Source organism: Saccoglossus kowalevskii, chromosome 5 (assembly GCF_978046115.1).
Source record: "Saccoglossus kowalevskii chromosome 5, keSacKowa6.1, whole genome shotgun sequence".
Taxonomy (NCBI): domain Eukaryota; kingdom Metazoa; phylum Hemichordata; class Enteropneusta; family Harrimaniidae; genus Saccoglossus; species Saccoglossus kowalevskii.
The window spans coordinates 25,343,803-25,360,206 of NC_140645.1; positions in this window are offsets into that span (position 1 = coordinate 25,343,803).

The following is a 16,404-nucleotide window of genomic DNA, read 5'->3' on the forward strand; positions in this document are numbered from 1 at the left end:
GCAAACTGCTAGTGCAGTGCGTAAAGTGCTCTTTTCACCAATGCGTGAAGTACACTTGACCGTGTCAGTGGGAAGACAGGGCAAATTCGTGAACTACTAGTGAACTCGACGTGAGCTGTTCCCGTGAACTATTCGTGACACCGATACTACGAGTTCACGAACAGTTTGTGTACAGTTCACGGCCCGGTCGCTAAATTTTGTCGTGACCACAAGTAGTTTAAGTCGGACTATAGGGACGACCATGAGGGCGCTGTTCATAATCGGATGCGATAACGTCATACGGGTGGGATGACGTCACAATGGGAGGCTGTGCATAGCTTAGCATAAATAATGACGTCATACTGGGAATTCGTGCATAAATTAGCATAAATGAGCGACCAATGCCGTAAAGGGGATAATTTGAATGAGGATGACGTCACAATGGGATATTGTGAATACATTTGCATACATAAAATTGATGTGAATACGAGGTCATGTCGAGGTCATCGTGAATACATTTGCATAAATGACCATAATTTTTTTTTTTAATTGGATTTTTTTTTTGATTTTTTAATTATTTTTAATTGGACAGGCGTGGACGAAAGATTTTTCAGAATATGTCATAGAGGGCGCTCTCTCTCTCACACACACACACACACACACACATACTTGTATTGCAATATGTTCCGAGGACTTCATTGGATTAACTTTTAATATAGTTGAATTAACTTTTAATACAGTTGCGATATGAACTCGATTAAAACGCGTTCCTATATAGGGTTGCGTTTTAATTGGAGTTTAATTAAACTCAATTACAATGCAATACAATGGAGAATTGCATTTTAATTAAGTTTAATTAAACAAGAGTTGAATATCCGGTGACTGAACATAGAAATGTTTGCGAAGCTTAGGTTTAGTATCGGGGTAAGGTATGGTACAATTATATTAATATTAATATAACGTGAACCATACCTTCCCCCGATACTAAACCTAAGCTACGCAAAACGTATTAATAATCGAATTAACTATTAATATAAATTATGTTTTCCGAGGACTATGAAAAAGGTCCTCGGAAGGTGTGTATGTCCTCGGAAGTAGGTATATATCTGTATTTTTGTCCTCGCAACATATAGCAATCCAAACACACACACACACACACACATACTAATCAATACACGGCATTTTGAAAACTAACGGAGTTTATTGCACAAAAGAAGTAAACAAGAATGAAATATTGACATGGAGTATACATTCATGGCGTGGTTGAGTTTTTTTGTTGTTTTTTTAACACCACGAAAAAAAAAACATACGATGTGAGTAAGGAAAATAGTTGCATAGCGCGTAAATGTATAGTGTGATTAAATATTTCTTAACACCTCGAAAAGTACGTACATACATGTAAATGTGCGGCGTGGTTAAATTAATTTTTTCACGTCACGAGAAATACGAGTACATAAACGATTCGATTAAAAACACAGAAAAGGGAAACGTCAATAATAGTAAACAGTGAACAATAAATAATAATTCATTCTATATATACATGTTCATTTTTACATTTCTTACATCCTTTCAATGAGTCAAGCAGTCTGTACATTTTTTATTCCATCGCTCCAATCAGAATCGCTCATCTGTCATAGAAGAAAAAAAGAGAGAGAGAGAATAATATTAAAAACCAATAGTCACCCCGTAAAACTGCGGTAATAAACCCGGCTAAAATGCAAAGTATGCAAAATCGGTTGATCGACGTACAGTTTGTTTTTTTCAAAAATGATGGACTACGCTACGATGAGTTAAAATATATAATTACCTGATCGTTTCACAGAATAACTTTTGACATACATAATCATCACACGGAATGAGTTTACGGTGTAACGTAGCGATTTTCGTTTTTCCCTTGGCGAAGAAGATATGTCCTCGCCTTCTTGCCGAAGATTCAAAGGCGGTAGACCAAGTTTGACCTTCTGTGAAAGGTCATCTCATGGATATCTACACAACGAGTCATACATGACGTATTGGCTACACATTGCTTGAAATCAAAGAATTTGATGATTGTAGATCCACGTACGAGAAATCTCTTAAATTCTGTGACATGACTACCGTACGAGTCAAAATAGTCTTCGTGGTAAGGGTATTTCAGACAGAAAGTGGCCCAATGCATTCCACCCGCGAATATCAACGGTGTTTGATACGAGCGATGTGTATTATTCCGAAGCACTGTCCGTGAATGCCAGTTTGAACTCAATCACAAGATTAAGTGTGAGCGCATAGGATTATTTATAAATCGCTCGTCATAAGTGTTCCTAATGTGAAATAGACCTCCCACGTAGATGATAAACAACAGATGTTGGTGTATTTGTATATTTATGTTATCTAAAACATGAACACTCGCAAACAGCCTGAGGGATAGGGTTTCAAGTTGAAAGCATTACCCCTATACCTGCGTGTATGGGATAATGATAACAGGACTGGAAACGCGGGGTCAACTTGATTCGGTCAACGTGAATCAGTATGGTTCTTGTCCAGCACCAATTCACTTTTCTGAAAAGGCACACCCCCACAGAGTGTAATGGCATTCCACATCTACCATCCAAGTGCTACAATTGATTTACTCATTACAGTAGCGTTAAATTGGATTAGCGTTAACTTGGATTAGCGCTTCCTGCTCATCACTTTTCTCATCACAGTGACGTCTTGCATAGTTATATAGTGTCTTCACATACGCGCTAAAGATTCCTGACCTGACACCATTCAGTTACTCTGATCGTTTTTGTATCATTTTTGAAGTTTTATTTTACAACGACTGGAAAACCGACAGAAAATCAAGACTATTCAGTTCATTCTCTCTTCACTAATGAAATGGCAGTACTCAGCAAATTATCATTCGTCGTTTTTTTAAACATGATTTCGAATATCCACGATTTCGAAATTCTAGAAGAGGCAAGAACGAACGTTACATTTGAATGGTCAAATGTCAAGGGGCTGACCCCGCTTGAATGCGCAACAGAATGTATTAAATACAACCATATTCAATATTTCGCTTTTTTAGTGTTGACCCATTTAAACGACTGAACCAGTCTCGAAACACTGAAAGCCATAGCGGATGCTTCAAAAACGAATTTCTCTTCCAATGGCTCGAAACCAAATTAAATGAAGCACTATGATTCTTCACAAATTACGATGACATCCTTCACAGCCTGGCAAAAGAAATCACTCAACTAACCTCACCACCAGATTCGAATTTCCACGATCAACGACGAAAAAAATTAACCATTGAGGTAACAGGCTTCGCTACAGAGAAACAATGGAAGTTACTAGCTCGCCAAATTGAATACTTTGAAACGGGACATCTAGCCGATCATCATCGAGACATCGACTCAGAGACTGTACGCCTCAGCAAAACAACCGATTGATGAATTCCTGGACTCAAATTCCCACAAGAACAATCCTGACATAATACTTAAACTACGCTCCTTGCAAGAACATGTGGACATGAACACGACATTTCTACCCACAAGATGAAGGACATAATTTTAGTATATCTGTTAATTACTTTACGATTGGAAACTGTCGATAGAACACATTTTTATGAATGAATTGGTTTTCCGATTTGAAAATCATTGAGTAGGTATTCATGCATTAATTAATTAATAATGATCAGTCCATTGAATCTGTGTCTCACCCAAAAAAATCAGAACAGCATTACTAGACATCTCCATATTATCCAAATTTCGAAATTATACATATTTTAATATTAAATTTACTATTTTTTTACCATCAAACTACTGAATCACTGTACATATAATATACTATACGTATACCATTGACAAATTCAGACTCCGCTTATAAATTATACTCGATTATGTTTTTACCAGTCATTACCCCGCCCATCATTCATGATTCGATTGACCACGTTCTGAATAATTCGTACACACAGATAAATGGATTTTTGCGATATACATGTACTTCTTGTTTTCACTCCAAAACTTACTGCTTATTTGATCCCTCAATCAAAAGCTGTTTTACTTGGGATTGACCAAGAGTGTATTTCCACGTTAAACTGATGTGACGACATGTCGGTCATCAACGATTTCATAAAGGATGACTGTCGAAAAGTGGGACACCAATAATTTAAAATAATTAGTTATACTGGAGAGAATGGATGACATTGTTTAATATTATAGAGATGTTGGGTAGTTCGTTCTTTGACGGTAAGTACGTACGCATACCATACACGTTGTATGCTAATTCATGTTAAATAAAATGCGCTAAGTTTTGATTATTCCCAAGATGTACAGAGAGCACTCGCTTATCCATTAGACAGATTCCACTATACAATTACATGTATAATATCCTGACCGCATTGTTTACACTATCGTAAATCGACTGTTTGAGGTGACCGGGGCACCGGTGGACGAGGAATGCGTGCGTGCACATTACATTTCGTCAACACTTTCATTCATAATAGTATGACTTGCAATATGGCGTAATATCAATCGACGATCCTCAAAATACTGTATGTATGTATGTATGCACGTTGTAGTTCGAATGATTAGATATTTCTTTTATTTTGCCATTTTTGTCGATTCTTTCATTATGAACAGTGTTGACTTGCTCTCGAAATAAATACTTTTACACCGATGTTACCGTTTGTAATGTTTATAAGTGTATACGTGAAAGATATTCGCCTTTGAAATAATAATTGACACAACTATATAGTCTTCAAATCAGCTGGGTGTTATTATTTGATTGGCTGATTAGCGATTTGACCTATCAGGTGTCGAGCATTTGCGAGCGACCGGAATCATTCGCTTACAATGAAACTAAATTGAAATTTACTTGCATTTCAGAACAATTCAACGAATTTACTTTTTGTACTTTATTGATAATCACTACCAAGTAATAATAATAATTGCGAAACGCAGCATGATCGGATTGCGTTACCGTGATTATTTGACAACTCGCATTTATTCTAGCCCGATAATTCGCGAGCCACTTCTCGCTGGCCGCCCTCCCCTACACTGGGTGTATAGGTGAAATATCTGCAATATTCCAATATTTGTAGATAGTTATAAAATTCCAAATAATAGAAAATTAGAACATGTCAGGAATATGATTATAATGATTGTTTAACATTAAAATGATTGACATTTGTAGCTGATCGTCAAACGAGTATTGTGAGATATCGCTCTAGAACAGCATTAATTAAAACAAAATCATCCATTTTGAATACATACGTGTATATTTAATGAATATATAAAATTTGAGCATAATCAGTCAAAGCATGTCAGAGATATGGCTCTTAAAGCCCATTCATTCTAGAAGCCGCTAGTCAGCCATTCTGAATCCGATCTGAAAAATAAAATGAGGTGCATCAGGAACCCGTAATGTCTGATGTATGTACCAAGTTTGAACAAAATCTATAAATGCCAGAAATGCTTGATATTTGATGATTTTTTAGCACAAAAATGGCCACCATTTTCAATCGTGAAACAGATTGATGTACATTTATATAACATCATGTATGATGTATGTGTGAATTTTGATTGTGATTGGTCCAGGCATTTCTAGGATACAGGTCCGGACGCATGCACGGAAACACGGACACTCGGCGGTCAAAACATAAGTCCCCGTTTTTAGACTGCGTCCGAACAGGGACTAAAGTGGAAGTGAGTACAATGATATACGTATGTTAGTGGTACATTTCGACGGAACAAGTTTAGATTGATTTAATCCACAACAGATTACACTTTAATCCTTGTATTTGATTACAATTTCCCCTTTGCCAGCATCTTCAGTGAGTTACTGCACCACAAGTAATAACTTTATCAACAAAGAATGTTGTTGACACCAGGCATAATAGTCGAAATGGGAGTGGGGACTTGACTGAATAAAACATTTGATTTATTCTGCGGCCTGAATAGTAGTGGTAGATTTCCAACGAAAGAAATAGTGTCATTTTTTTATTTGCTTACATATGGACTTCATTTTTAAAACTGTTAAGCCCGATCAAGATCAAGATCGTGTAAGAAGGAATTCTCTCAATTTCAAGGGGGAGGGTTGAACGCACTTTTAAAAACTGTTCATGCGCAGTAGTTGACCGGGTCAGCGAGCACGATTAGAGCGCCGGGTCATGAGTGCAGGCTTCCCAGTTTCACATAAACACGCGACATGTTTATCATGCAAATTTCGTAATATATTTATTCATTCCATTGAGTGTAGAAGTTCGAGGTCTAGCGTCACAATTGCTGCGGTTACATATGTGTTCAACTGGGTCTATTGGCATCAATATGCATTCACGTTTACACACGACAAACATACCATTGTTTTTGTCAAAGTCTATGAGCCAGATAGGTAACACAATCCATAATTTATTGTTGCTAATATTATATTTGTAGAAAACAATATTCTTTAATCATCTCGCTCAAATTCAAACAAAATTGACAACAACAAAATAATTTGTCATTGGCAACTAGACATAGATTTATCTAATCTTGATGTAATTTGTTAAAGCAGTGTTTAAATTATAGATGACGTAACAGAATAATTTGTTTCTGTGAGTAGGAGAAACATCTACCAGTGTCATGTGTGAACTGTAGTATATTTCTCAAGTCTGCAAATACTATATTAACTAATAGCGCAATACATAGACTCATTCTGTCTTGCAAGCAATGTTGCCATTGTCTTACACTAAAAGGTCAAATTGTGGTCAATACGTTGTTCATTACTAAGAATTAGAGTGTAACATGCTGTGGATTAAATCAACTAGTTTGTTAATCAATCAATCATGCATCTATCCAAATCTTGTTGAGATGGAAGTCAACACATTATTGTACATATATTATTGCACTTAATCCCATGCATTGAATTAGTGAACGTGATGATTTCAGTTCAATTATTTTAAGTCAATATTAGGAGTTTCTCGTCTGAACGACTTGCTTATGTTTGGGAGAACTAATCAGAATATAACCTGAATTCAGTGTATATTGAATTAACAAATATTGTTTTTGCTGTACATGTGGATTTACAGTATCATCATACGCAACTATGGTGACACATGTTGTAGAATAAATCATTGTGAATAACTCATACATTCACTTTAATCGTGTTTTGATCAATACCAATACTAGCCTATTTAACGTATTATCTGAATCCTCGTTTAATAGACTATTCAGACTGCATGTTAATACGGAAAAAATGTGTTGTTTGGTCATGTGGTGTTGTAGCGTTATTTGTTTTAATCACAAGCGGTAAGACCGGTTTGAATCCTTCATAGACTTCGAATCTTTCGCATATATGCTACCTAATTAATGAATTGTAACTGTATCACGTCACACAATGATTTGCCATATATTGAATTTAGTGAAAAAATGGCCACAAAATAAATAAATATGTAGCTGTTTTGTCACTTGTTTTGACAAGTATCCTTTATGTAGGAAAAAAAGAAGTCCACTTTTTCCCTTACTTAATCAGATTTCTTATTATTTTTTATCGCCGAAATATCCTAGCAAATAAGCATACTGTTTAGGCCTAATGAATGTATTTTTTATCATAATAAAAGATCACTTGCCACCATATGAAATTACCTCTACATGGTCTGAAATTGCTGATGCAATCTGTGCTAATGAACTGCGTGCTCAAGTGGTGTGAAAATGTAGATACCAAAACCATTTACGTACTATAAAAACAAATCTCCCAAATTCGACATGAATATTCTATTGGCCACTAGAAGGTTTATTAAGTTAAATAGGGTACATATGTAGAAAAATACAGTTTATCATTGCTATTACCCTCATACAAATTCTAAATGATCAATTTCATTTTAATTTAATTTAAATCAAATATGGCCTCCCGATCAGTTAAGCAAAATCACTTAATATTATTCACTTATAGCATGGGATATTTGAAACAATGATATACACCGTTATTTTTATCAAATATGCTTACAGATTTAGGGACAGAAAGAGGGAAAGTACACCTTTTAAATGATGAATATATCTTCTATAGTTTTACATACATACACCATAATGTCAAATTGTTCAAGCATATATTATATAATAAAAAAATAGAACATTATGACTATGAACTACACAAATAATGAATCTCTGACACATTGAAATATCATTTATTCTGTATCAAACTTGAGATCTATCAAGCTTCGCAAGTATTTTTGGTTTATTTTTGGGCACCTTTAAATAAGTATCAAATTCCAAATAATAGGGAATTAGAACATTATAAAATGCATATGAATTGCAAAAAAATTAATCTGACACACATTGACTGAACAGGTTTTTGAAAACAAAAATCTTCAAATATATCGTAGATAACGGGGTACAAATTGAATATTTAGCTACCACAACAGTTAGTGAACATGTACGGAAACATCACTGCCGTCTGAAACTATTTAAATTTTATCCAGAAGATGTAAATTAATCCTTGGTCATTAGGACAGTGGGTTTTCCGAGCACCTATATGAAAGCATATGACCAAGACGCTTATATTCAATTCAAAGCATATTTATTAAACCAGAAGTTTAAAAATAAGTCACATATTTTACCGCTCTTATAAAATCCCTGGAATACTGTCTATCGTCAGGCACGACGTGGAACCATTTTGACCATACAACATCTCCAATTGGTTTGCATATTAAATTATTAGTACTCGTTTTCAACAAAGAATTTGTCGCTTCTTAGTAAACTCGGAAATCTTCAAAAAAAAAATGAAAATGGTTCAGTCTATTAGAGATGAACATAAAAGTTATTCCATAACTTTAAACTGGAGAGAATATCCATATGCACTGAAGAAAATCTAGGGTAATACTTTTCATCATTCGCAACTGATGGAAATTTACAGAATTAAGGTGTACTTCTTATATGTTCATGTTTAAACGAGGGCAACTAATTGCATACCTAGGACCAATCTTAAAACCTTCATGGTATATCTTGGACCTAACCAATGTTATTACTGATATGCCATAGAGTTAGATTAAATTTTACATTTCTAATTTGAAAGTTTAAATCAAAGAAAGCTTAGAAAGAACTCCCATGTGCTGAGAGTATTGGAGACACATTAAATATAATTCGAAATTACTTAGCTGAAAAGTAATTAAGCAAATCAGAAAATTAATATGACCAGATTTGAGTGTAAAACAAATGAGGTCTGCGCAATATAACAGAAAATCTATGTCTCCAAGTTTAATTGAAATGTGATTAGAACCAAAAAATTATGAATTATTATGCTTATTAGGGAATTAATATGAACAGATTTTTACCCCAAACTAATTAGGTTTGTACATTGTCCTAGAGCATCTTTGTACTAAGTTTCATTGAAATGGAATAATTAGTACCGTGAAAACTCCAAAACTTCGACCCCTCTAAAAAATCGTCCGCCTATTTATTTGCCGGGTTTCGGTGTTTTATTTACCTCCAAATTTTCGACTCCACTAAAAATTGCCGACTCATTCTTATTCGAAAATTGCGACCAGTTTTAGTTTTCCCCCAAACGAAACAAAAACCGATGTGAGCGTTCAAACGGGACCTTCCTCAAAGGCATGAATCCGGGTTTCTGATTGACTGAGAGATTTTTATTTTATTGGTAACGAAAATATATTCTAAATAAACGAAGTTTCAAATAAAAACGAACACAAAAACCTCGGCATGCTGCGTTTCTGAATTGTTGATTATTACTGTACTCAGTAGTGATTATAATAATGTACACAAAATAAATGTGTTGAATGGTTATGAAATACAAATAAAAGTCAACTTAGTTTCATCGTAAGCGAATGATTCTGGTCTCGTATAAACGTTTGATGCTGTAGGATATCCGCCATGTTCTCTTAGGTCAAATAGGTCAAATCGCTAATTAACCAATCAAAAAGCTGGATGATGCCAACGTGTTCAAATTACCATAGCTTATTTAAATATGTTAATGTTATTGAACGCAATGCGGAAGAGATTGATGTTGTAGTACGATATTTTGGCTTGGATTTTGATGCGAAAACGGCATGATTTTTTTTAAATAAAAAAAATTAGTTGTTTTTAAAAAATAAACTGGTCATCTGAAGAATAATTTAACATTGTTCACAGTGATAACAGCTCATTCTCGAAAGGAAGCTTACCCGCTCACGCTAGTCACGATAAAAATCATACACGTGTATGAATAGACAGACGTCAATGACTACGGTAAAACTTAGACTCTATTTTAGCCGGCAGGATTGATTGAAATGTCCGAAAAATGACGCCAAAATACACCTTAAAAGTCCCATTTTATTTTCTTAAATCCCATTTTATTTTTTAATCCAAGGGCGAATTTACGGCAGAATTTGGTCCCTCAAATAAGGGACACGTGAGCTTTGATTCTAACCGGATACATTGCACTGGGTCGGGGAGATCGTTTGCTAAACTTCCATGTATCTTTTGTCCAATGGGTACCTGTACTTCGAACATACGCAAGTTTTCCTAGGTAGTGCGAGACAGCTTTGTCTTTTGACCTATTAGTTTTGTGCTGACCTCTTCTCCGCGTCTTGATGTTTTGTTTTGCTTGTCATAATACTCACTGATTGATGACTTTGTTTAGATTTTGAGTTACAACTCGGCCACGACCTTTGCTTTTACCGTGAAACATGAGGAAGTTTACGTCAATTGACGGACATTGCATTTTTTAAAAACTAATGAAGCACACTGTCTATCATCCCCATTTTTTTTGCTGATTTCTATTCTGAAAATTTCGACCGACCGAAAATGCACCTTAATTTTGACTCTAAAAACACGTCACATTTCTAACACCAATTATTTAAAACCGGTCGAAATTTTGGAGTTTTTACGGTGCTTTAGATATCAGTGTGAAAGCTTAAAATTGGTTAATTATGCAAATTAGGTAATTAATATGTACAGATTTTAACCCACAATTATTCAGGTCTGTCTATTGTCCTACAGCATTCATGTACATTCATTGATATGTGATGTATAGTACCTGAGATATCAGTGTGAAAGTTGGTTAATTATGCAAATTGGGTGATTTATATGCACAAATATTTACCGGAAACTAATTGGGTCTGCATAATTCTAGATTCATTGAAATGTGATGATTAGTACTTTAGATATCAGTAGAAAAGCTGAAAATTAATCATGCAAATTAGGTAATAAATATGCACAATTATTTACCCTAAAACTAATCAGGTCTCTGCATAGTCCTAAAGGATCTATGTACCAAGTTTCATTGAAATGCGATGATTAGTACTTGAGATACCCGTGGAAAAGCTGAAAATTAACTAATTATGCAAATTAGGTGATTAATATGCACAAATATTTATCGAAAACAATCGATCTCTGCATAGTCCTTGAGTATGTAAGTACCAAGTTTCATTGAAATGTAATGCTAACTACTTATATCAAATGCTGAAAATTAATTAATTATGCAAATTAGGTAATTAATATGTACTGATATTACCATAAAAACTATCAGGTCTGTGCAGTGTCGTATGACATCTATGTACCAAGTTTCATTGAAATGTGATGATTAGTACTTGAGATATCAGTGGAAAAACCGAAAATTGACTAATCATTATGCAAATTAGGTAATTAGTATCCACGGATTATTACCAAAAACTAATCAAAACCTAGCATTAGTTCAGAGCATCTATGTACCAAGTTTCATCGAAATCCAATGAGTGGTTGTTTAGATATCAGTGGAACAGTCATGGAACCACTAAAAAATAGCTAATTATCATGCAAATTAGGTAATTAATATGCACGAATTTTTACCAAAAATTAATCAAATCTGCGCATATGTTCAGAGCATCTATGTACCAAGTTTCATCAAAATCCAATGAGTGGTTCTTTAGATATCAGTGGAACAGTCATAGAACAGCTAAAAATTAGCTAATTATCATGCAAATTAGGTAATTAACGAGCATGGATTTTTACCAAAACCTAATCAAATCTGCGCATTGGCCCAGAGCATCTATGCACCAAGTTTCATCAAAAACCGATGTATGGTTCTTGAGATAGCAGTGGAACAGTCGGACACACATACACACACACACACACACATACACACATACTTGTATTGCAATATGTTCCGAGGACTCCATTGGATTAACTTTTAATATAGTTGAATTAACTTTTAATATAGTTGCGATATGAACTCGATTAAAACGCGTTCCTATATAGGGTTGCGTTTTAATTGGAGTTTAATTAAACCCAATTACAATGCAATACAATGGAGAATTGCATTTTAATTAAGTTTAATTAAACAAGAGTTGAATATCCCGTGACTGAACATAGAAATGTTTGCGAAGCTTAGGTTTAGTATCGGGGTAAGGTATGGTATAATTATATTAATATTAATATAACGTGAACCATACCTTCCCCCGATACTAAACCTAAGCTACGCAAAACGTATTAATAATCGAATTAACTATTAATATAAATTATGTTTTCCGAGGACTATGAAAAAGGTCCTCGGAAGGTGTGTATGTCCTCGGAAGTAGCTATATATCTGTATTTTTGTCCTCGCAACATATAGCAATCCAAGTACACACATACACACATACACACACACATACAGACACACTAACTGCAAAGACTCCCATTTTGTGCTTCGCACATGGGAGTCAAATATATTATATTCCTACGTTAATAACTTCACTGAACTACTTTGGAAAGTCCACTCATTCAATATATCTTTCTACAAATGCATCGAAAATAAATGAATTTTTGATTATGTAGAAACTGTTGTAACACATATCACATTGCGATATACAAAATATAGAATACATATATTAAAATACATATATATATATAAGATTATTGCAATTTGCTAAAATTTTAGCCACCAACAAACTTGTTCCAATTTAGTTTTGTATGCTGTATTGTATGCAAGGGGACGTAACTAGTTTTAATGTTTTGGTATACATTATCGTTGGTGGCGTTCTCGTGAAATATTTGCTCAAGCCTGAATAATGGTTCGCAAAAGTGTATTGGTAAATGCGAATAATATTACTTTGTCATGTAGAAAAACAACATTCAGTGTATTTTGTATTTTTGTATAAAAATAATGATTTAAGAAGCTGATCAGATTATTGATATTATTTGTATTTGTTCTTTTTGAAAAAAAGCGAAATAAATGATAAAGGTAATAAATAAATGTAAATTGATCAATGGTCATGGGGACATTGTTTATTTCTTTGTTTTTTTTCTGGTTGACCCAGCATTCAAATGTTATGCGATCAACCCGTATTTGCATCATTTATTCTTTTAAACTTTAATTTGTAAAGGCAGAAACCTGGCGGTAAAAACATAGAGACAAAAGCGATATGTTATTTACCGTTAAAGAAAGCTTGCTATTAAAAACTGACAGCATTTTTGTATAAAGTTCACCAGATATTACATCTCATGTAAGGATATCTAATGATTTTATGTCATAAACTTTAAATGTTTATATAATGAAATATCAAGGAAATAAACAGGGGAAAAGCGCAACATTCACAAATAATGTTTGATATAAATAAATAAAGAAGTGAAACCTGTTAAATAACAATAAATTAATGCTTATAAAATTAGCATGGAAGTATGAACATGTAAATAAAAATGGAAGTGAGTTCAATGATACACGAAAGTTGGTGTTAAATTTCGATGAAACAAGATTTAGATTGATTTAATCCACAACAGATTACACTTTAATCCATAGTAATGATCAATGTATCTGACTAAAATTTCACCTTTTAGTGTAAAAGTCTGCCATCATCTTCAGTGAATTACTTCACCACAAGTAATCACTTTATCAATAGAAAATGTTGTTGATACCATGTATAGTAGTCAAAATTGAAGTGGGGCTTGACTAAATAAAACATTTGATTTATTCTGTGGCCTGAATAGTTGTGGTAAATTTCCAACGAAAGAAAAAGTGTTATTTTTTGTTATTTTTGTACATATGGACTTAACTTCATTATTAAAACTGGGACGCCCGATCAAGATCGTGTAAGAAGGAATTCTCTCAATTTAAAGGGGACGGTTGAATGCACTGTAGTTGACCGGGTCAGATAGCGCGAGTAGGGCGGTCAATCATGTGTGCAGGCTTCCCAGGTTCACCTGAACACGCTATATGTTTATCATGGAAATATTTATTCATTCCATTGAGTGTAGAAGTTCGAGTTCTCGCTTCACAATTGCTGTGCGTATCTATGTGGTCAATTGGTTGCATTGGCATCAAAATGCACTCACGTTTACAAAGGACAAACATTCCATTGTTTTTGTCAAAGTCTATGAGCCAGGTAGATTACAAAATCTATACTTTATAGTTGCTAATATTATATTTGTAGAAAACAATATTCTTTAATCCTCTTGCTCAAATTCAAATAAAATTGACAACTAGATTTATCTAATCTTGGTGTAATTCATTAAAGCAGTGTTTAATTTATAGATGACATAACAGAATAATTTGTTTCTGTAAGTAGGAGAAACATCTACCAGTGTCATGTGTGAACAGTAGTATATTTCTCAAGTCTGCAAATACTATATTAATTACAAGCACAATAGCAAGCAATGCTGTGAGTGTTTTACGCTAAAAGGTGAAATTATGGTCAATACTTTGATCATTACTAAGAATTAGAGTGTAACATGCTGCGAATTAAACCAATTAGTTTGTGAATCAATCATGCATCTATCCAAATCTTGTCGAGATGGGAATCAACACGAACATGTATTATTGCATTAAATCCCATGTATTGAATTAGTGAACATGACGTTCAATATTAGTTTAAGTCAATATTAGGAGTTCCTCGTCTGAACGACTTGCTTATCTTTGGGGGAACTAATCAGAATATAACCTGAATTCAGTGTATATTGAGTTAACACGTATTGTTTTGGCTGTACATATGGATGTAGAGTGACATGATACGGCCTTGTGGTGACACATGTTATAGAATAAATCATTGTGAATAACTCATTCAATTATTTTAATCGTGTTTTGATCAATACCAATACAAGCCTGGTAAAATTATTCAGTTTCAACGACTCGAACATACATCATTTAACATATTATCTGAATCCTCATTTAAAGAGACTATTCAGGCTGCATATTAATATGGAATAATGTGTTGAGGTGCACCTGACTTCGGGTATATTGTTTGGGAGTGTGTCATTGCAGCGTTTTTGGTTTTAATGTTTTAATTTTGAATCCTATATAGAATATATAGGCAATATAGAATCCTTCGCATATAGACTACCTACTTCATGAATAGTAACTGTATCACGAAACACGATGATTTGCCCTATAAAGGATTTAGTGAAAAATAGCCCCCCCCCAAAAAAAAATTAAATATGTAGCTGTTTTGTCACTTGTTTCATTATCACAGTTAAACGTTCAAAATACGAGCTTAATGTACTAAATTAGACTGAGGGCGTACTACGAAAAATTAAAAATTGGAATATTGGAGTCAAATTTCATTATTTCATCTGGGCCTTGGCCTGGTTTCAAGCTAGACAAGAAACAACCTGCGAGATTTGATACAAGGTAGCATTGTCGTATCCGGCCCTTTGACATGAAAACATTCTCTGTGGGGGAACCGGACAGAGATCCAAGCCAGCTGAAAACGGAAAAGGTCATCTACATTGGGTGAACAATTAGTAGAATGTCATTTAAGCCACACCTCTAATATTACGGCATTTTCTATTGGCTTGAAGTTGAAATATGTCGACATGACTTGCACTGCCACAGGACGAAACAGCGCACACAACAGTACGAAGCTCGCCCGCCCGTAATAGTCCCTTCACTAACAAATGATTGAATATACTTGATATTAAACTTCAGGGCGGAATCTAACGTCATAGTTAGGAAATGCCGTGGCAAGTTAGCATGACATTTTGAAATGATGTTGGTTGATCCCTAGCCCCACAATGTTTTGACTGCCATCATATATGTCGGTCCCTTTGCGTATACGTCGAAACTAGGTCGGGTCGTCGTGCCGCGTCCTGTTCGATATGGGACACATATCGACGTATACAACGCGTGTAAAATACATTGTTTATTTACTTGAAATTAGAACACGCGCTTCGCGACGGCAAGCAATTAGACCTTTTCAGTTTTCAACTGTCTTGTGTCTGGTTGCTACCTTGTATCAAATCTCGCATTTTTTTTGTTTAGCTTGACAACAGACAACAGACCCAGATGAAATAATGGAATAATGAAATTTAACTCCAATATTCCAATTTTCAATTTGTCGTAGCACGCCCTCAGTTCAATTTAATATATTAAGCTCGTATTTTGAAAGTGATAATGATAATAACTGTGATAATGAGAATAAACAAATGAATAGCCACAGTATGTAGGGCAGATGTAGGGGTAACTTAAATGCAATAAAACCACTGTGGCTTTATTACTTGAAGAATTAAATATGGATATTTTTCATAGTCTAAGTGTAAATTTCAA